General features: G+C 33.9%; 1 pseudogene; it reads right to left on the minus strand.

The window, feature by feature from the left end:
- Nucleotides 1–580: 580 nt before the first annotated feature.
- On the minus strand, nucleotides 581–1,991 carry LOC149547901 (heterogeneous nuclear ribonucleoprotein 1-like; annotated as a pseudogene).
- Between the last annotated feature and the right edge of the window lie 20,136 nt (nucleotides 1,992–22,127).

Genomic DNA, 22,127 nt, shown 5'->3' on the forward strand with positions numbered 1-22,127 from the left:
GTGATAAAATACACAAACCACAAATATTACATCAGTGATATATTTAGTGTATCTCAGCTGCAAAAAAACTCCAAATAATTGTAGTATCAACTAGATCGCCTTAGCTTCAAAAGATTAGAGAGACCGTTCTGTCCTCTCAACTACAAAAATAGACAAGCAAGCATGAAATTTGCAAGCATAGATGTAATCTTACTCTAATTAGCACTTAATATAGTATATGTATAGGCATTTCATATTACAATGGGATGTGGCTATTTTCCATATAAAAATGGGATGCGACTATTCTCTATACAAAATATAGTGTTGATCAAATTTTTAAAAATGAAAAATATAATAGATTTTCACAAAAATTTTAACATTTTTTCCTCAAGAAAACAACAAAAGATTTGAAAAAAAGTATGAATAAGCATGAAGCTAAGACTAATCCTAATTGGTCCATGAAAAAGACCTGAAAAAAACTTGCCTCTGAAAAATAGCATTGCAAAAGAAAATAGAAAGTATTTCTGAATCGTATTGATTGTCTCACCTCTATATCCATCAAAAAGTTTATCTCAATAGCCTAAATGTAAGTTTCTAGGGTTTATTTATGCAAGCCATCTTTGATTGTGCTTAGCCCATAGCCTACTAAATGTGCTCCAATAGGGTCAGATGGTTTTGATCTCCAAGCCAAGTCTCCATAACTAGAGTTGCTGTAACTATCAGTGTATGTACCTCTATAGGCCCCTGTTGTTGAGCTATATGTTGCCACTTCAGTTCCATACAAATTATTTTGTATTGGATAAGCACTGGCACTTGAGCCATAGATATTTTTAGAGCTTCCATAGCCACTTGCATACCCAACAACACTTCCATTTTCCTGGTTATTACTACCTTGACCTAAGCCCCATGTTACACCTCTACCATAACCACTTATGCTCCCATTTCATCCAACATATTGTATAGTTCCATTACCCCACATATTTCTCATTGGAGCTAGATTGTTTTTATAAGCTTTGGATGCTAGATTGCCATGGCCAATGGGAGCTCCTCTATAAGTGCCAACTATGCTAGTAGAATAGGTTGGGTTGGTTCAAAAAGAAGAACTAGCATAGTTGCCTCCATTCATTGTAGGTCCATATCCTACACCATTTCCATAGCCAGCCCCAGGTACATTGTATCCACTTCCAGTAGGTCCATATGAAGTGAACCCACCTCTGCCTCCTAAAGCAACAACATGCTTAGTATTCATTCTAGGCCCATAGGGTCTTGCCACACTTGAATTGAAGCCATATCCAAAATTTCCTCCTCAAACTCCTCCTGAAGTATACCTGGCATTCCTAGTAGATTGTTCCTTGGGGATCAACCATTTGACCTCTACCATCTTTCCATTGAACTCATGAAAGGGCTTTTGCACAACAACCTCTATAGCATCTTTCGAGTCATAAGTGTTGAAGTCAAATCCTCGAGGTCTCTAAGTACTGTAATCATACATTACAACCACATTGGTAACTATACCAAATTGTTGAAAATAGTTTTTGAACTCATTCTCAGCAACAAAAGGTGCTAAGCCACCAACAAATATCTTATTTGTCCTACTTTGACTGGCTACCACATGGCTTCCATTGTTGCTCCTAGTCATGCCATGCTGCTCATCTTTGGGGACTACTTTTTTGCTTCCACCTAAATAATATTTGAAATGAAAAAAAAAAACTAACAAGTCCTAATTTGACAACACTCTCTCTTCTAGACCTCTCTTATAGACTACACAAAGATCTTACCATTCAGCCATCAATCATGTGTTTTTCCAACACAAGCCTATCCACAATAGATGGATCTACAAAAACCACAAAGCCAAAACCCTGAGCTCACCTTGTTATTTTGTCCTTCATAATCACTACTTCCACAACATCTCCAAATACTCTAAAATATTCTTTGACTCGCTCTGATCTTCTTGCCCTATGTAGCTCCCGTGCTCCAAATGAAATGCTTGTGTAGCTCCCGTGTGTGCTCATAACAATGAACCTTAACTTGCCCCTTTTTTATTTTAACATGTTATGCCTGTGTTGGTCAAAATTTTGACTAACACGGGCATGGATTTAAAAAAAAAGACATTTTTCCTTGCCTATTCTGACCAATTTGCCCCCATTTTAATAGATGGTCAAAAAATTTGGACTAAAAATGGGGTCAAATGTACTAGTGCAAGTATGCATGGTATAGGTGCATCAAATCAGCCTCAATGAGATGGGATGAGCACCCCTAATGATCAAACACCTCCTGATCAAACTCATATAGATGGTGTAGGTGGCCCAAGTGGTGAGACATTGGGAAGAGCCTTTATATCATGTTTTTTGTTGTATCTATTGATTATCAAATGTATCATAGATGTAGTGAGGGTAACCCTTTGATATATGAGAATTTAGTTCAAGTTTTTCACATTTATGTAATGTTGGACTTTTGTGTCTTTGTATCATGGATTTTATATGCTTTATGGTGGTATAAAAAAATGTGATGGATGTTCAATGTGATATCCATATGCTTTTTTGTATTTATGATGTTCTTGTTTGTGGATGTCTAATGAATTTGATGTGTAGACGAATAGATGCTTAGTGTAGAGAAGTAAAATATAGTAGATAAATGGATAACAGAAAGAATGAAATGGGTGAATGTATGAAATTAAATAAAAGAATATGGACAAATGAAATATGATAATGGAATCAAGGAAAATTTAATAGTGTCATATGGAAATGGGTGGTTTAATTAGATAAAAATAGAATAATGGATAGTTATTAATAAAATATGAATGTGATAAAATGAAATTGAATTTAATATAATGATGTGATAAAATGAAAATGGGATGGAATAATTTAAAGAAATGAAATGAGTACTAATATGGAATGAAAATGAGATGAAAATGAGTTAATGAAAAGAAAATGAAAGGAATGTGAAAGGAAATGACGAAATGATTTAATATGATGAAATGAAGATGTAATGGAAGGAAATGATTCAATATGATGACATGAAAATGAGTTAAAATAAAAATTGAATAACAAAACATGAATATAATGAAATGAAATGATGTGATAAAATAAAAATGAGATGAAATGATTTAAAAAAATGAAATGAGTAATATGATGGAATGAAAATGAGATAAAAATGAGTTAATGAAAAGAAAATGAAATGGTTTAATATGATGAAATTAATTTGTAATGGAAGGAAATGATTGAATATGATGACATGAAATGGATTCAAATGAAAATTGAATAATAAAACATGAATGTAATGAAATGATGTGATAAAATGAAAATGATATGAAATGATTTAAAGAAGTGAAATGAGTAGTATGATGAAATGAAAATGAGTTAATGGAAAGAAAATGAAATGGTTTAATGCATGAAATGAGTAATATGATGACATGAAATGGGATGAGAGCGAGTTAATAGGATGAAATGAAAATGAAATAATGAAATCATTGAGAGAAGTTAAATGGAAATGAGATGACATGGCTTAATGAAAAGAAAATGAAATGATGAATATAGTGGAATGAAAATGGGATGAAAATGAGTTAATAGGATGAAATGAAAATAATATGAAAGTGATATAAAAATGAGATAAGGAAATGAAAATGAAATGATTTAAGGAAGTGCAATGGTAATGAGATGAAATGGGTTAATGAAAAGAAAATGGAATGATGAATATAATGGAATGAAAGTGGGATGAAAATGAGTTAATAGGATGAAATCAAAATGATATGAAAATGAGACAAGGAAATGAAAATAAAATTATTTAAGGAGATGAAATGGAAATGAGATGATTGAAATGATATGAAATGATGTACGAGGTGGTAAAAAATGATTATAATGAGATGAAAGTGCAACTCGAATGTTTGAGATACAAATGACACAAAGAGTTCACGAGGCACTGATGATAAAATAATGATTATTGTGAAGTAATGGGTGAGTGAAATGTGACTAATTGTAATGATATGTAAGGATAATGAAAGTGGAAACAACTTGTGAAAATGTGAACATGAATGATGAAAAATGATGTTGATGGGAGGAAATTGTAACCCAAAATTTTGAGATTCAAAAGTCACAAAATGATGCTTGGAACAATGTAATGAACTTAAAGGCATGAATAATGTGAGATAATAATGTAATAAAGTGTGATTAAATGTGATGATGTGTCAATGAAAAAAAAAGTCCACAATACTTAAGCAAAGAAAAATTGTTGTGATGGTGTTGTTGTTGTCATTTATTTGCTACCATTTCTCAATTGTGCTACCAATCCTTTGAATGATTTTGAGTAATATTCCCCATTTGTTTGCTAACCATTGTTTTAAGTGATCCCATATGAAATGCAATCTACATGGATGTAGCTAATTGTCATATTTTGTAAAGAGATGCATATTAAATATCATCATTGAGCACCTAAAAAGGGATATAGTGCAATTACCACTAGCTCAGCTATGGTAATATGAATACATGAATATTTAACATTTTGATCATTGCAAAAAAGAAGAAGAATATTGTACATGGAAAGTATGGTAACCATTAACAGAAGCCCACGACAGTAAAAAAAAAACATAGAGATAATCTTGGTACACGCCCATATATGCAAATATCATATAAGAGACTTCACCTAAGAATTTATGTAAAACTAGTTGAGGTACACATGGCCTTCCAATCAGAAGGAGGAACTTATAGGTGGACACCAATAATACAAACAATCAGAGGATCATTGGATCCAAACAATGAAAGTAGAAGGCAAATAAAATGTCATGGTTTCATCTTGACCCCTCTAGTCAAGTACATCATTAAGGTACCAGATATACATGATAGTGAAAAAGCCAATATTTGCAGATCATTATGCTAGTATTTATGTGCAAAAATGTCATTTTTATTTGATCTATATAGATTAAAGCCATTGTGTGATTCTCATAATGAGCCATGAAGTGTAATAGTGTCAATTTTATAGTGGGGCTCGTGGTAGATGCATTGGAAGATGTGTGTAAGTGGTGGGTGAGTAACTGCATTATGACACAATAATGTCAGAGTTGAATGGCAAGTGTACCTAGTATTGGTGTGATAGGTTGGGTAGAATGAATGTATGGTAAGGTAGAAAAAGTGTAATTCCCATTGAGTGATGAACATAAATAGATGAGCACAAGCATGTGAAATAAAGCATAATGAAGGAAGAATTATTGTAATTGTGTTAGATTTAATCATTGGAGAGGTGAAGTGAGCATAAGGCTATTAGCATGGTGGGATCACCAAACCAATCACAATAGGAAGTTGAGATTGGGGATTTCAGTCATGGAGAATGGGTGAGGAAAGGGCAGAGGGAAAAGAAGGCTCGACATACGTCAAGGGAACTAGTGAATAAGCTTGAGCTCTAGGGAACAAGCCATGAGCATGAAGAGTTGAGTCAAATGGAGCCAACATAGGTACATCTTAAGGGCTTAGAGGTCAGGGTGGAAGAAACTCCCTTGTCATCTTTTTTAATGTTATCAGGTAGTGCAACACAACACACATTATAGGAGGAGCTAGGTATTGATTCCATGATGTAGGTAGAAGATAGCCCACTAGGGGTGATAAAAAGTGGTCAAGAATCATCCATGAGTGTGGGGGAGATGGACTCTCCTAGGTAGACCACATGAAAAGTATAGAAAACAACTGAGGATGTTAGTAAGGGCAAGGTGAATACTACAAGAAGTCAATTGATTAGCCTCAAGATCCCTATAAAAAGGTCAATGAGTGAGGAGATGGGATCATTGGGTGTGGCTGAGCCACAATTGAAGCTTGAGGGTTTGGCACAATCAAAACATAAAGTGGAGGAGCTGCAGAAAGCACTAGCTATAGAGAGAGAGTCTAGGTAGAGAATGAGAAAAAAGAAGTCACTTTTTTGATGGGATTGATGGATAAAGCATGTGAGGATGGGGTGCAAATGTCTCAAAGTGGTGTTGAATGAACAATAAGCTAGAGTGCAAGCTTTGGAATTAGAGTTGTGGGTAGAAAGATCATGAGTAGAAGGAAATGAGGTGGGGGTTCAAGATGAGTGAGCATGGGCACAAAGATTTTAGGATGCTCTAAGAATGGTGCAAGAAAGTTTGGAGAGTGTGCAAAATCAGCTGGTGCTATTGCAAGTGCAGTTGACATCTTTTAAGAATGTGGGGTAAAAAATGAACATGGTCTCATTGTAGCTACAAGACCAGTTGGCAATGAGTGAGGCAAAGGTGAGGCAATATTAGCAATAACTTGGTGAGGATTTATAAAGATGATGTGGAGCACTAGAAGATGGTGGTCAAATAGATGAAACATGAGTGTGATGTAGCCCAAAGGGGAATTATCACATTATATGTAAATAAACTGCTGGATAATGTGTTTGTGGATATGCAAAAGACTATGAAAGTACATCGAGAAGCCACATATTACATGGGGCTATATTATCAAGAAATCCTATTGGAATGATGACAAGAGACCCAATTTGTGGATAAGAAATTTACTCAATTGTTGAATGCTCATTTTCATAGTGGGAAATTCTTGATACCAATGTATATTGTTTGGGTGCGATGAGGATCGACACTAGGAGCTTCATCTTCTAGGATGACACTAGGAAAATGCCCCTAGTTGAGAGTCCCACCATGCCACCCCATGAGGAAGGCTATAATGAGTATCCTACTAGGATTATGTGCTAGTTGTAATTGTATCATTGCCCACATGATAAAGAAAAAAGTTTTTTATTGAAAACAAAAGGGTAGCTTGTGTGCTTTGTGCATCTATGTACAATGTCCCAACGAGAATATAATTGTAGGCATCTCTGTTGGACATAATGTTGAAAGTTTTTGGTATTTTAGGGAGTTTGTGATTTTTTTGGTATTTTTGGGAGTCTCAAAAATGTTTTTGGTATTTTTGTGGTTGTTTTGGATGTTTTTGTCATTTTTGGTAATTTTTTTTTTTTTGGTATTTTTGTTGGTGTAGAAGTTGAGAAAACCAACTTCACAGATCCCCAAGAACACTTGCATGCAAGTATCCTTCAATGAAGAGAAACCAGAAAATAGAAAAAGTAGAGCTTGGAAATTCTCAACAATATGAGAGCAAAATGTATTCTAAGTTATGAAAATGAAAAGTACAAAATTTCAACCTTAAAGGTGAACAAAACCCTAAAGGAAAGAAAAATTAGATTTGTGCAATATAATTAATATAAAATATTAATTATATGCACCTAAGAGTAAGCTTAAGTAACTAGAGTAATAAACCACTTAATTACTAAATCAAGATGATCTAATTAATAAGTGTAACAAAATAATTACTCTAACATCCCCCCTTAAGCGAAGCTCAAGAGGAAGCTAACCTAGCAAATCTATGTAAGTAGGAAAATGGGTCTGAACAACAAGGCCTAATCAAGTACCCAATACAAGGAAATCTCTATAAACCAGAGATAAAGGGGAGAAAGCCCAGTGGGAAAAACCCCTCTTCAAAAAGAGATGAAAAAACAATAGAAAGAAAATGGCTCAAGGGACTCTCTCAAAACCATAAACAATCACACCCCCCCCCATGAGAGAGAGATGAGACACCAAAGCCCCCCTTGAATGATGAAGCTCCTGTAGAAATGAACAAACCAATGGAACTCCAATGTAGAAGAAAAAAGGGCACAAAACAAGGAAACCATTGAATGACAGGAAGGCCTAACTGATGCTCAAACGATTACACATAAGGATCCTGAAAAGCAATCCCCAATGTAGGTGTATTGACACTATCATGAAAAAGGAGATGAACATCCTCTGTAGAATCTACAATAAGTGCTCCTGAAGGCTCAATGAGAGGAGTTGGATTGTTTGGTAGAGCTAAAGAAGAAAAGACTTCAACGAGATGTGGTGTGCTGATCTTAGGAACAATACAAAAGTTTAGGTGTCCTGATTGCACCACATGATGCTCTTGTGGAAGAGTAGAAGTATGCTCTGATAATGGTGATGGTGGACCAAAGTGCGAGAAGGTGTAGAGATGGGTGATATGATCAACTATCCCTGTAGCACTAAGGCCTCTTGTTGCACTTACCTGAATGTAGACTGAATCTGTAGTGAACTCAACTATCTTCCCTAATCCACTATGTGTAATCTGATACATTGAGAGAAGGTTTGCAGAGAGAGATGGAACATACAATACATCAGTGAATGTGCCATCCTCAATGTGAATTGAACCTTTCCCACAGACTATTAGAGTAGTGTTATTCCCCATGAGAATATGAGGAATGTGAGAAGCCTCAATAGAGTAGAAGACCCCTTGAGAGGATGCCATATGGTGAGAAACACCTGAATCTAGTATCCAATGGACCTAGGAAGAGGATTCAATGGAAGCTCATAATGCATGTCCTTATCCAAAATCTGATGAAGATGTCGAAGAGGTGGAAGAAGACTAAAAGGAAGACCCATTTGAGGTAGAAGAGGATGGGGATGCAATAGAGCTCTTTTGAAGAAGAGCTTGCAAATCTGCAATATGTTTCTCATAGCCATCAAATCTCTTGTGAAAAAAATGTGCCTCATCATGAGCCCCTTTCTGACAATAGGAATAGGAAGGAGTCTTAGTCTTCTTTTTCTCCTTCTTCTTAGAAGAAGAGGATGGACCAATAGAGTGCTAAGAAGAGGAATCAAATATCTACTTCAGCTTCTGCTCTTGTGTATCCTTAGCAAGTAATGTCTATGATGGTGAACCTATAAGTGAATCCATCTGAGTGAGCTTGGACTACTCATGAGTTAACCTATCACAAAATATCTCAAAAGAAGACATCTGATATCTATTACCCAAGGCATCCATAGTGGAGTAGAAAGTGGAAGAGAAAATTTGATATTGTCCTCGCAGCTTTGAAAGTATCAAAAAAATACATTCATCATCTAATACCATGTAGAAGTTGAGAAAACCAACTTCATAGATCCCTAAGAACACTTGCATACAAATATCCTGCAATGAAGAGAAACCAACAAATGAAAAAAGTAGAGCTTGGAAATTCTGAACAATATGAGAGCAAAAATGTATTCCAAGTCACGAAAATGAAAAGTACAAAAGTTCAACCTTAAAGCTGAACAAAATCCTAAAGGAAAGAAAAACTAGGTTTGCACAATATAATTAATATAAAATATTAATTATATGCACCTAAGAGTAAGCTAAAACCACTTAATTAACTAAATCAAGCTGATCTAATTGATAAGTATAACAAAATAATTACTCTAACAGTTGGTTGTTGTGGATTTTTTTCATATATTTATTTTCTATTTTGAATGTTTTTGGTGTTTTTGTAAGAACTTGATGGAAAGTTTCCAAAATTGACAAAATGTGTAAATGAGGGACATCTAGAGGAATATTGATCTTCACGTATGTGTCATAACCTATTATTTCCAATAGTTGATTTGAATGCCAAAAAAAGAATTTGAAGTGGGATTTGAATGAAAAATATGTGCAAACTTGTGTGACATTTAGAAGGCTAAATTGTACTAGGTTGAAAAAGAAGGAAGTGCTAACTCATGAATTACAAGTAGAATTTGATTTGAGAAATTTTGTGTATACTGATAGCCTTTTCAAACAAGTTAGAGTTGAGATCAAGATGAATAGTCCTCTCATGCCAAATAGGGAAATAATGATTGTTCTCTAGGTGTGGGCCAAGACGAACATTCTTGGGGCTAGTAAAGAAGGTAATTGTGGCTTTAAAAGGTGTGAAATAATCCAAAAAAGTAATTGAGGACCTAAAAAGGCAAGTGGGTTAGGCAAAAAAAATGTGTGTGCTTGAAAAGGGTGTTTGAAGGCTAGAAAGATGCTATAGGGCTCAAAAAGGGCATTATGGCCTTGAAAAAGGCATTGGTGGGCCTAAAAAGTTGCTTGAGGGCCTAAAAAAGGCACTATGACCTTGAAAAAGGCATTGGAGGGCCTAAAAAGGCATTATGGGGCCCAAAAAGGGCACTTTGGGCCTAAAAAGGTGCTATGGGGCCCAAAAAGGGTGCTTGGAATTGAAAAAGGCACTATGGGGCTCAAAAAGGGCACTTAGGCTTGAAAAAGGTTTTGTGGACCAAAAAAGGCACTATGGGGCCCTGGAAAGGGCGTTGTGGCTTTAAAAAAGCTCTATGTGTTGATAGTTTTTCTCCTGCAAACAATTGCCATATGACCCAATTTTCCACAATTATGGCAAGTAGGTTTGTAGTTCTTACCTTTTGAATAGGATACAAATGGAAGCTTTAACAATGCATCTAACATTTCACACTATTCATTTGTACTTTAAGTTGAAATTGAATAAGTAATTTAAATTTGGAAATTCTTGAAATTAGACAAGATAAGATACATACCTTATGATGGAATTAATATGGAAATACCTATTTTCTAATGTTTGTGTACAGTTTCAGGGAATTCTGCAACCTATTCTAGATTGGAAATGTCGAGGTGGAGAAAACCCATAACACTTTTGTCCTTCCGAGATTAGGTTGATATTGACCTAGATAGAAGGGAAAAATCTTACCTTGGGGCACAGTTGTACCCCATAAAGTCAACCTTGACCTACACTGCTCTAATGAAAATGTTGCTTATGGATCTTGCAAGTTCAATGAAAAGGGAATCCAAATCTGTACTCTAATTTTCTGTTTTGTACTTGTACCTACAAGAAAAATGGTTTTTTTGTTTGGATGATAGGTTTACCTTGGTCAAACCCTAGTTTAGAATCAACCTTTATAATGGAATTGAAACAAAGAATGCTAGCAAGTAGTAGAAGTAAATATAACAATGAAGATATGATATTCAATAAATATGCAATTGTATTTGAAATGTAAACAAGTATGTTGATATGAAAGCTTGGACTCAATAATGTAAATCAAAACCTCCATGATTGTATGCTTGAAATCCACCTTGAGAGAATAATGAATGAATCTTGAAGATGAACAAAGGATTTTGAAGGAAGATCACACCACCATGATGGATAGATCTAGGGTTTGAATGAACCAAACCCTTCAAAGGCTTAAATTCTTGAATCCTTGATCTTCAATGGAGAACTTGAATGGAGACAATGGATTGGATGCTTCCTTAAAAATTCTTGATGGAATGCTTTCTTGATCATAGAGATAATGGATTGTCTGATATCTTCCCATTCACTAGGTCAAAGAAAATGAGAGGAGGAGGCTTCCTTATATAGTGATCTAGGGCACACACTTCTAGAGAGGCTAACATTGGAGAATTAAATCTAAATTAACCTTAACCCCTAGAAATGGACCTAGATTAAATGCAATTTAAGAGTTTAACATTTCAAAGACCAAAATAGTCAACTCGAAAGTGGGAAAACAATTCTTTTTGAAACTCGACATCCAAAAATCATGGAACCTTGAAATTTGGACCTTGGGTTAGGGTTGAGATCAATTCTGACCTAGGTTAGGGTTGATATCAATGCTGACCTAGGTTAGGGTTGATGTCATCCTTGACCTAGGACAGGGTCAAGGTCAACCTTGACCTAAAGGTTGACCTTGACCCCGAGGTCACACATCTTAGGATCTTAGTCTAGAATGCTATAAAAATGCAGAAAGAAAGTGGAAAAGGGGTTGCAAATAGGGGGAGAAAAGTAGAATAGAGGGGGAAAACCAATTCCATGCAAAGACATAATCAAGATGCTTGACATGACTCCATACCACTTACTTAGAGGGCTAAATGCTCTTAGCATGGAAGTGCTTCTATTTTAAGATGATACATTAAGCCCCCAGTTTAACAAGAGTATGGATTCAATGCAAACTCTAGTAAAGGAGAAGAAAGAAGAGATCCAAGTGGATTCAAAATGAGATAAAATAATGCTTAGCTAAGGACACAAGCCCCTAGGCTAAGGATTCTAACTCAACATACATGCACAAGGGTGTAAAAACAAAGAAAAACAAAAACATAGCTAAAAGACACAAAAAGAAGGGTTAGTACAAAAAAAACCCAAATCAACTAGTGAAAGAAACCTTTCTAAGAAATGATTCCTATACTAATATCATATTTGGAAATCTATAAAAAAAAAAAAATTGATTACATAAGAAAGACAAGAGAAATACTATAAATAACATAGCTTCATGATCCAATCCTAGTAGCATGAAAGTGAAAAGAAAGTAAAGAAAAAAAAGTGATTACCTTGCCTAGTAAGATGCCCACCTTACCATGAATCACCAAGAGAAAAGGAGAGCCCAATAGGTGGTTAAACTTGATAGTTTACCCATAAAACATGCTTGATGTTGTAATTCATCTTTTGAGAGCTTCTGGAATACTCATAGATCCACCTTCTTGTATCACTATGAATATGAAATGCATGTCTCCTTTGGATTTAACAACTTATGTGCATTACCTTCAAAAGATTTTAAATATATAAAATTAAAAAATTTGTGTCTCTTCTAGATTTAGCAACTTATGTGTGTTATGTTTCAAGATTAGCATGTTGAAAATTGAAAAATACACATCTCTTCAAGATTTAGCAACTTATGTGCACTAGCTTATGAGATTTAGCATGTAAAATAAATAAATAAATAAAAACTATAGTACAAGGGAGACCCTATATATGTCCCCCTCCTTATCATGGTTGTCTACTAGACTTGATAAGCAAGAGGAAGCATATATCTACTTCACAACGTAAGGAGATATCCCATTAACAACAATTTACACTATTTTCTTGGCGAAGGGTATTGACCTCTATATCCAAGAGCATAGATAATCGTGAAAAGGATATGTCATTTATGGAAAAATGATCCTAAAAGAAAGAGATATTATTAACAAGACCCCCACCATAGAGGAGTGCATTTAGATAAAATATCATCTTTCAAAGATGAACCAAGTGGGAACAAAGATTCAATAATCAAGCCTCCTCAAAAAAAGAAGAAAATGAATCGTTGGAATGGGAAAAAAATTCCAAAGGTAATGCACATAAGTTGTTAAATCTTGAGGAGACACACATTTCATATTCATAGTGATACAAGATTTAGCATGTTGAAAATTGAAAAATACACCTCTCTTCAGGATTTAGCAACTTATCTTCATTACCTTATGAGATTTAGCATGTAAAATAAATAAATAAATAAAAACTATAGTACAAGGGAGACCCTATATATGTCCCCCTCCTTATCGTGGTTGTCTACTAGACATGATAAGGAAGAGGAAGCATATACCTACTTCACAATGTAAGGAGATATCCCATTAACAAAAATGTACACTATTTTCTTAGCGAAGGGTATTGAACCCTCTATCCAAGAGCATAGATAATTGTGAAAAGGATATGTCACTTATGGAAAAATGATCCTAAAATAAAGAGATATTATTAACAAGAACCCTACCATAGAGGAGTGCATTTAGATAAAATATCATCTTTCAAAGATGAACCAAGCGGGAATAAATATTCAATCATCAAGCCTCCTCCAAAGAAGAGGAAAATGAATCTTTGGAATAAGAAAAAACATCTCTAACACCAAAGCAAGGGTAAGATTTTATAAAGAACATAATTTTCAACATAAAGAAGAGGTAATGACCTAGGACAACAACCTCTCAAAAAATATTATCCATAGTCAAAACATTTGTCAGTATGAAGAAATAATATTGCAATATAAACAAGAACCACTAAGCTAAGGAAAAGAGTTCCCTAGACAAAGAAAAATAAGGAAGAACCTTGCCCCCCAAGGAAGAAGACAAGGGATACCTTTGCAAAACAAATGTTTTTACAAAAGATATCTTGAATAGAATCTATGGATGATTATGAACATAGTACAAAACCATAGATATAGAAAAAGATAACCAATTAAGCTCAAAACAAAACATAATGGATCTGAGAGAACTAAAAGAAATACTTTTTTCCCCCTCGTGAAGAGACAAGAGGAGAAAAGATCTATTTTATAGAAGAATGAGGAGTAACATTATGAAGAAATATCCAAGGGGAAGTTTATTTTCTCTACCCTTTAATATCATTATGGATCGGATAAGAAGGGGAAGGGAATTAAAAAAAATCTTGCACATCTACATCATAACCCATAGTTTGAGCCTCATCATAAGTGTGGGAAGAACTGGGAATAGAAGATGGAAAATTGGAAATATTAATATTAGGAATCAAATTAAGAAGGATAGGATTGGGATTAGGAGGATTAGGAATTAGATTAGAAAGGAAACAATTAGGAAGAGAGTAGAAAGCGGCAAGAATGGAAGACACAATCAGAGGAACACTTGGAACCACAATTGAAAGAGGGTTGGAATAGGTATAAGGAATAGTATGGTAAGAAGGCTATGAGGGAGGTAAAGATGTATATGAAACACTCATAGGAAGAGGTGAAAGAGATGTAACCACTATAGGAGGAATGTAGGAAGGAATTCTAGGTAAAGGAACGAAAGAAGGCTCCACACTAGTGATAGGGGGAGTGAATCCCAAATCTTGAACTTCTTGAATTAAAGGTTCGATACCACACAAGAAGTTAATACCTTGATCACTATCATAAAATAATTTCTTAGAGACTTCTATAGCTTGAATAGAATTTTGAGGATATAACATGCTAGGTGCAACAATGTTGTAAATAGTGGAACATGAAGGTAACCATGCACACACCTTATGGTAAAGATCAATTGAAGAGGTTGTAGAGGAAGATGAAATAGGAATAGGATCAATGGAGATATCATTTGAACAATTTTCATCCTCACTTCCATGTACCTCATTAAGGGATCTATCCTTGTTTGTAATAAAAGCCTCATCAAAGTATTCAAAACAAAAATCATACATGTTGAACACAAAATAACACTAGAAGCATTCAAAATCTAAATATTTTGTATTTTTAAAGAAATTTTACATCTTTTTTTTTTTTTGTATTTTTGAAATATAAATGCAAGAGTATAGAAGAAATCTATTTTTATAAACATGCAAGATCTAACACAAGATGCAAATCTAACACCAAAAAGAAAGATTGGTCATACATGGGTTCACCAAAATGAATAGTGAGGGTGAAACCACAAGATAATACGAAGAGAAATCTAACACCAAAAATATAATAGAGCATCTAATTCCACAAAAGAGAGGGGGTAAGATTGTTAGGTTCACCAAAATGAACAAGATAAAAATGGAATCTTTAACAATGCATCTAACATTTCCCACTATTCATTTGTATTTCAAGTTGAAATTGAATAAGTAATATAAATCTAGAAATACTTGAAATTAGAAAAGATAAGATACATACCTTATGATGGAATTAATCTAGAAATACCTATTTTTTGATGTCTATGTATAGTTTTGGGGAATTATGCAACCTACTCTAGACTGGAAATGTTGAGACAAAGAAAACCAAAAAAAAATTTGTCCTTCCGAGGGTAGGTCAACCTTGACCCAAATAGAGGGGCACAATCTTATCCCAAGGCACAATTCTACCCCAAAAAGTTGACCTTGACCTGTACTACTTTGAAAAAACTTTTGTTCACGGATCCTACAAGTTTGGTGAAAAGGGTATCCAAATCTGCACTTTAATTCACTGCCCTATATATGTACCTACAAGAAAAATGGTTTTGTTGTTTAGATGAGGGGTTTTCCTTGGTCAAACCTTGATTTAGAATCAACCTTAATAGTGGAATTGAAATAGAGAATGCAAGCAAGTAGTAGTAGAAGTAAATCTAACAATGAAGCTATGAAATTTAATAAATATGCAATCGTATTTGAAATGTAAACAAGTATGTTGATATGAAAGCTTGGACTCAATAATGTAAATCAAAACCATAAATGTTAATCAAAACCTCCATGATTGTATACTTGGAATCCACCTTGAGAGAATAATGAATAGATCTTGAAGATGAGCAAAGGATCTTGAAGGAAGATCACACCACCATGATGGATAGATCTAGGGTTTGAATGATGAATCTTGAATTCTTGAACCAAATCCCTTCAAAGCCTTGAACGCTTCAATCTTTGATCTTCAATAGAGAACTTGAATGGAGACTATGGATTGGATGCTTCCTTGAAAATTCTTGATGGAATGCTTGCTTAATCCTAGAGATAATAGATTGTTTGATATCTTCCTATTTGTTAGGTTAGATAAAATGAGAGGACACTTCCTTATATAGTGATCTAGGGCACAAACTTCCAGAGAGGCTGACATTGGAGAATTGAATACCAATTAACTTTAACCCCTAGAAATGGACCTAGATTAAAATCAATTTAAGAGTTTACCATTTTGGAGACCAAAATCTCTGACCTAGAAGCAGGAAAATAATTATTTCTAAAACTCGACATCCAAAAATCATGGAACCTTAAAATTTGGACCTTGGGCCAAGGTCAAGGTTGACTCTGACCTAGGTCAGGGTTGAGGTCATCCTTGACCTAGGTTAGGTTTGAGGTCAACCTTGACCTAAAAGGTTGACCTTGACCTTGATGTCACACATCTCAAGATCTAAATCCAGAATGCTATAAAAATGCAAAAAGAAAGTGGAAAAGGGGTTGGAAAAAGGGGAGAATAGTAGAACAAGGGAGAAACAACCATATCTATGCAAAAACCTAATGAAGATGCTTGAAATGACCCCAAACCACTTACTTAGAATGCTAAACACTCTTAACATGGAAGTGCTTCCATTTTAAGATGATAGAGCTTTGATATTCCTTTGCTCACCACTTTTAGATGATTCTTTTTCCTTAGTATTAGTATATCCCAATCCAACAATATGATTATTAGGTGTTGGTGATTTTATCAATTTCTCAAAGTGTTTAATGGCTTCACTTGGTTTTTTGAATCTTTCAATGAATTCCTTCTTCTCTTAATTCATTTTGTAGTAGATCATTCTATGACTTTAGGGTTTTGATATTAATGTCTTTTCCATTCAGTTCATGGTTTTCAAGCATCAATTGGTTCATTGTATCCAATTGCATGTTAGCAAGATTTTGCACATATGATGTCTTCTCTTCAAGTTTGTTAGTAAGTATTCTTTTGTCTTCTTCAATCATGACCTTGTCTTCTTTAACTTTTTTTTTTTTTCAGCTGTCTCACATAGCAATATTGATTGAACTTCTTGTCCATTTTTAGGATTTTTGACTTCTTTAGTAAGGGAATTATTCTTTTCCATCAGATCTACAACTGTTGCATCAAATTGATTTGAGTTTCCATCCTCAAACAATCCAATAATGTCTTCTTATTGATATTGAGTGTCATTTTTTTGAATAGCCAATTCCTTTCTTCTCTTTAATGAACATTGTAATTCATCACTTGCCTCCTTGAGTTGATGTAGGGAAAGTTATATTACAATATTCTAATTCTCAATAGTCTTTCCCAACTTGTAGACTTCCATCTTCAAGATCTTACCTCTAGAGCTATGAAACTTTCCTTTCTAGAGAAAAAAGATCTGATACCAATCGTTCAAAATAACAATGTAAAAGTAAATTCTGAGAGGGGGGGTAGGGGGTGAATTAGCACTTAAAACGTTTTCCTCTTAAAAAATATCACCAACATCCATCTCATAACTTAACATATAACTGAAATAATTTGACATGCATCACATCCATAGCATAAAGTAAGTAACACATAAAAAAAAAATTGTGTTACCTTGAAACCCTCGAATGAGAAGGTAAAACTGGGGTGGGGATGACATCCACAATCTTCACTACTGTAGTTGTAAATGTTAAAATTAAGGCCACTTTGTCTATTAGTGACTTACACTTAGTCAATATACAATTTCTACCAAGCTTTAGAACCTATGGACAACTCATTCCAAGTGTAGTAGTGTCTACCAAATTGTTCAGTGCAAGTGATGGAAACTCTAGTGTTAATCAAGCTCCAAAGTGTTAACCATGTTTTTCAGTGTCTACTGAGCTCTTAGTGTTAGTGTAATGTCCTCACTATTAGGGTTAGATTGGTATACATAAAAAAATACAAAAGATTGATATGGTCACAATACATATAGTTAATTATCTTATATCTTTAAGAACTAATTAACATTTGCAACAAAATTATCCACCAGAATAACCTGAATCATGTATGGAATTCCTCTAGAATGCCCTCCACCAAGAAAATTTGGATCATTCTCCACCAAGTGCACTTGGATCATATTATGACATTCATAAAGAAAGCCCTCCACCAATTTAAATTGGATGATTTTATGACATTCCAATGAAAGCCCTCCACCAAGTTATACTTGGATCAAAATATTAAATTATTTTTTTAAATCTTTGATAGATTTAATTATTGATTATACCATTCAATTTCATATTATATAATAACATTTGTACCTAATTTCATCATGTTGCTAGAATAAAAGAACTTATTACATAATTTTTATTGATTTCATTAAATATCATATAGTTGTTAGTTTTATAAATGAACTAATTCCAAATATCCACATATACATACCTTTTCTAGAATATGGGGCCCGATGCCTTAAATATTATTGAGGACCCCCACCCTTTCCTACATTAACATGGTTAATCTCCTTATGTGGGGTCTTACTCCATTCAACACTATCTTGTGCTTGTACTCTATGGTTACACATGGTCGACAGTCCTGTATTACCATAGTCAACACTTCATTTGCAATGTTCCCTTTGTTATTTGTAATGTCACGTCCTTGATTGGAATTCTTGATTTACATGATTGGCAATTCCTCATACCTTCTTCCAAACTTTGATCCCTTCCTTCATGTATCTATTGTGATATTATTCTGCCCCTAACTACACCTTGACTGGATGCATAAGGTATATGTTGGAAGGATTTGTTTGATTATCCTTCTTATCCTCCAATGCTTGTTACACTTGTTGTTCTTTGAATCTTTATCCTTCCAATGTCTTATCTATATCCATGGTGTCTATCCACGTGCATGTATGTTTAAATCTTCGCTCCCCCTCTCCTATTCTCTTTGTACATTCCACTAATTTATATGTCCATCATGGATCATGACTATTCAACCCACCTTATTAATTAAGCATTTTTTATTATTTATAAAATGTAATTATTATATTATTTAATTATTATAATGAATATGGATGTTTCTCAAAGTTAATGTATTATTATTATCATTTATAAGTATTTAGTCTAGAGATATGATTGGAAAGAATTATAACATTGTTTATTTAGAAATACATTAGATTTACCTATGTATTGAAATGAGATCACTTATCATTATAATTGAAATATTGCTAAGGATAAGACATTATATATGTATTTAAGAAATATATTTATACATTAATTCAGCTCATGACAGTCCACCCTTCTCAAATTTTCTTGTCCTCAAGAAATATAAATTCTTCAAATGAAGGTCTAATAACATTACTTGGTAAACTCTTGATTTGAAAGGGGTTGTCTCCATCTTCTTGAGTGATAACTACTAATCTTGCCCACCCTTTCTCATCAGATCTTGTCTTTTTGTTTGGGTTTTCTTCATCAAATGTTATTTTATTCAGTTGTCCTCTTTTACATTGATGATTATGCTCCCAAGGTTCTTTACATTTGAAACATAATCATTTCTTTAATAGATCATTTCTCTTTGGACACTGATGACCCATGTCCTATGGTTCATGCACAACCAATATTTCTCTTCCTGATTGTCCTTTCTCGAGTCCTTATTTTTGAAAGATGTTTCTAGATTCTTGGGCCAATTAGATTCTATCTTCTTTTCCTTTCAAATGACTTCTTCTAAGTTTTGGAGTTCAAGGGATTTTACATAAGCTTTGATGGTATCTTTAAGTCCTACAAATAAATGAGTGAGTTGACTCTGATATAGGTTTGGAACCATTACAAATAGGTCTTGGAATTAACTAGAAAATTCTTCCACTATCCCTAATTGTCTAAGGTGAGTAAGCTCTTGGAAGTACCATTCAGGGTCATTTTGATCAAATTTATTCACCAATTTTTGTGTAAATTCATTATAGGTGGTAATCTTCTTGAGCCCTAAGGAATTTTGGCCATAGTGCCACCATTTTTGGGGTGATCCTCTTAAATGAAGTATGAAAAACTTGACAACACCTTTTTCTGTCATAAGACTATAGGATAGATATGTATCTAACCTTTGGACCCATGATTGAGCAATTTCTTCTCTTGACCCTTTAAAACATTATGGTTTTACATTATTTACCTTCTTTTGAAGGTCTTCATCTACATGATGTTTCTTTGTATTTTTGATGATTTTAGATTCATAGTATTCTTTAAAGGGAATAAGTTGTCGAAGATTGGGATCCAAACTAGCATACATTTTTGCAATTTGTTCCACACTATTAGTGGTTGTTCCATTATCTACAATAGGTTCTTCCCTCAGAATGAACAAGGGGATTGTTTCTTGTGGGACTGAACTTTGTGACAAGGGTTCATTTTCCTCATGAGTGGAATGATGGTCCCTCCATGAGTTAATTCTCTCATTTTTGTTATTATTACTACTTAATCCTTGTATAGCTTCTAGTAGTACCTTATTGGAGTTTTCAGTCCTTTCAAATCTCTCATTAGTCTATTCTATAAATTTCCTTACTTCTTGGGCTAGTTCTTTTTCCATTGTTCTTCAAGGTATGATGATGTGTGGGCTAACCAATTCCACAAGATGACATGATTATACTCTAATACCACTATAATGTCCCCACTATTAGTGTTAGATTGGGATACATAAAAAACTACAAAAGATTGATATGATCACAATAAATATAGTTAATTATCTTATATTTTTAAGAACTATTTAACATTTGCAATAATTTTCTCCATCAAAATAACCTAGATCATGTATGACATTCCTCTAGAATGCCCTCCACCAAGAAAACTTGGATCATTCTCCACTAAGTGCACTTGGATCATATTACAACATTCATAAAGAATGCCCTCCACCAATTTAAATTGGATCATTTTATGACATTCCAATGTATGTCCTACACCAAGTTATACTGGGATCAAAATATTAAATTGTTTTTAAAAATCTTTGATAACTTTAATTATTGATTATACCATTCAATGTCATATTATATAATAACATTTGTACCTATTTTCATCATGTTATTAGAATAAAAGAACTTATTGCATAATTTTTATTGATTTTATTAAATATCATATAGTTGTTAGTTTTATAAATGAGCCAATTCCAAATATACCACATATACATACCTTTTGTAGTATATGGGGCCCAATACCTTAATATTATTGAGGGTCCCTACCCCGCTTTCCTACATTGATGTAGTCTTACTCTATTAAACACTATCTTGTGCTTGTACTGTGTGATCGACGGTCCTATATTACTCTAGTCAATGCTTCATTTGCAATGTTCTCTTTGTTATTTGCAATGTCACATCCTTGATTGAAATTATTGATTTATGTGATTGGAAATTCCTTGTACCTTCTTACAAACCTCAATGCCTTCCTTTACATGTCTATTATGATATTATTATACCCCTAACTACACCTTAACTCCGTGTATGAGGTATATGTTGGAAGGATTTGTTTGATTATTTGTCTTATCCTCCAACGCTTGTTACACTTTCTGTTCTTTGAAACTTTATCCTTCCAATGTCTTGTCTATATCCATGGTGTCTATCCATGTGCCTCTACATTTTAATCTCTGCTCCTCCTCTCCTATTCTCTTTGTATGTTCCACTAATTTATATGTCCATCATGGGTCATGACTATTCGACCCACCTTATTAATTAAGCATTTTTATTATTTATAAAATGTAATTATTATATTATTTAATTATTATAATGAATATGGATGTTTATCAAAGGTAATGTAGTATTATTATCATTTATAAGTATTTAGGCTAGAGATATGATTAGAAAGAATTATAAGATTTCTTATTTAGAAATACATTAGACTTATCCATGTATTGAAATGAGATTACTTATCATTATAATTGAAATATTTCTAAGGATAAGACATTATATATTAATTTAAGAAATATATTTATACATTAATTTGGCTCATGACAATTAGCAATGTGAATCTAGTGTTAACTGAGCCATGGAGTGTTAATCAAGTGATTCAATATATGTCGAGTTTTACATTGTTCACCGAGTTACATAGTGTTAACCAAGTTCAAGCTACTTGGAAGTGATCAATATGAACCAACCCTCTTTTTCAACCAAGTGCCAGCCAATGCCAAGTGTTGACAATGGATGCCAAGTATCAAAACATCACCAAGTTTGTATTCAGAACCTGAGTTACAATAGTTGGGCCAACTTTGTGGATTTTGGTGAAAC

This window comes from Cupressus sempervirens, chromosome 7, assembly GCF_028749045.1.
Source record: "Cupressus sempervirens isolate cs-2001-9-10 chromosome 7, ASM2874904v1, whole genome shotgun sequence".
NCBI classification, from domain to species: domain Eukaryota; kingdom Viridiplantae; phylum Streptophyta; class Pinopsida; order Cupressales; family Cupressaceae; genus Cupressus; species Cupressus sempervirens.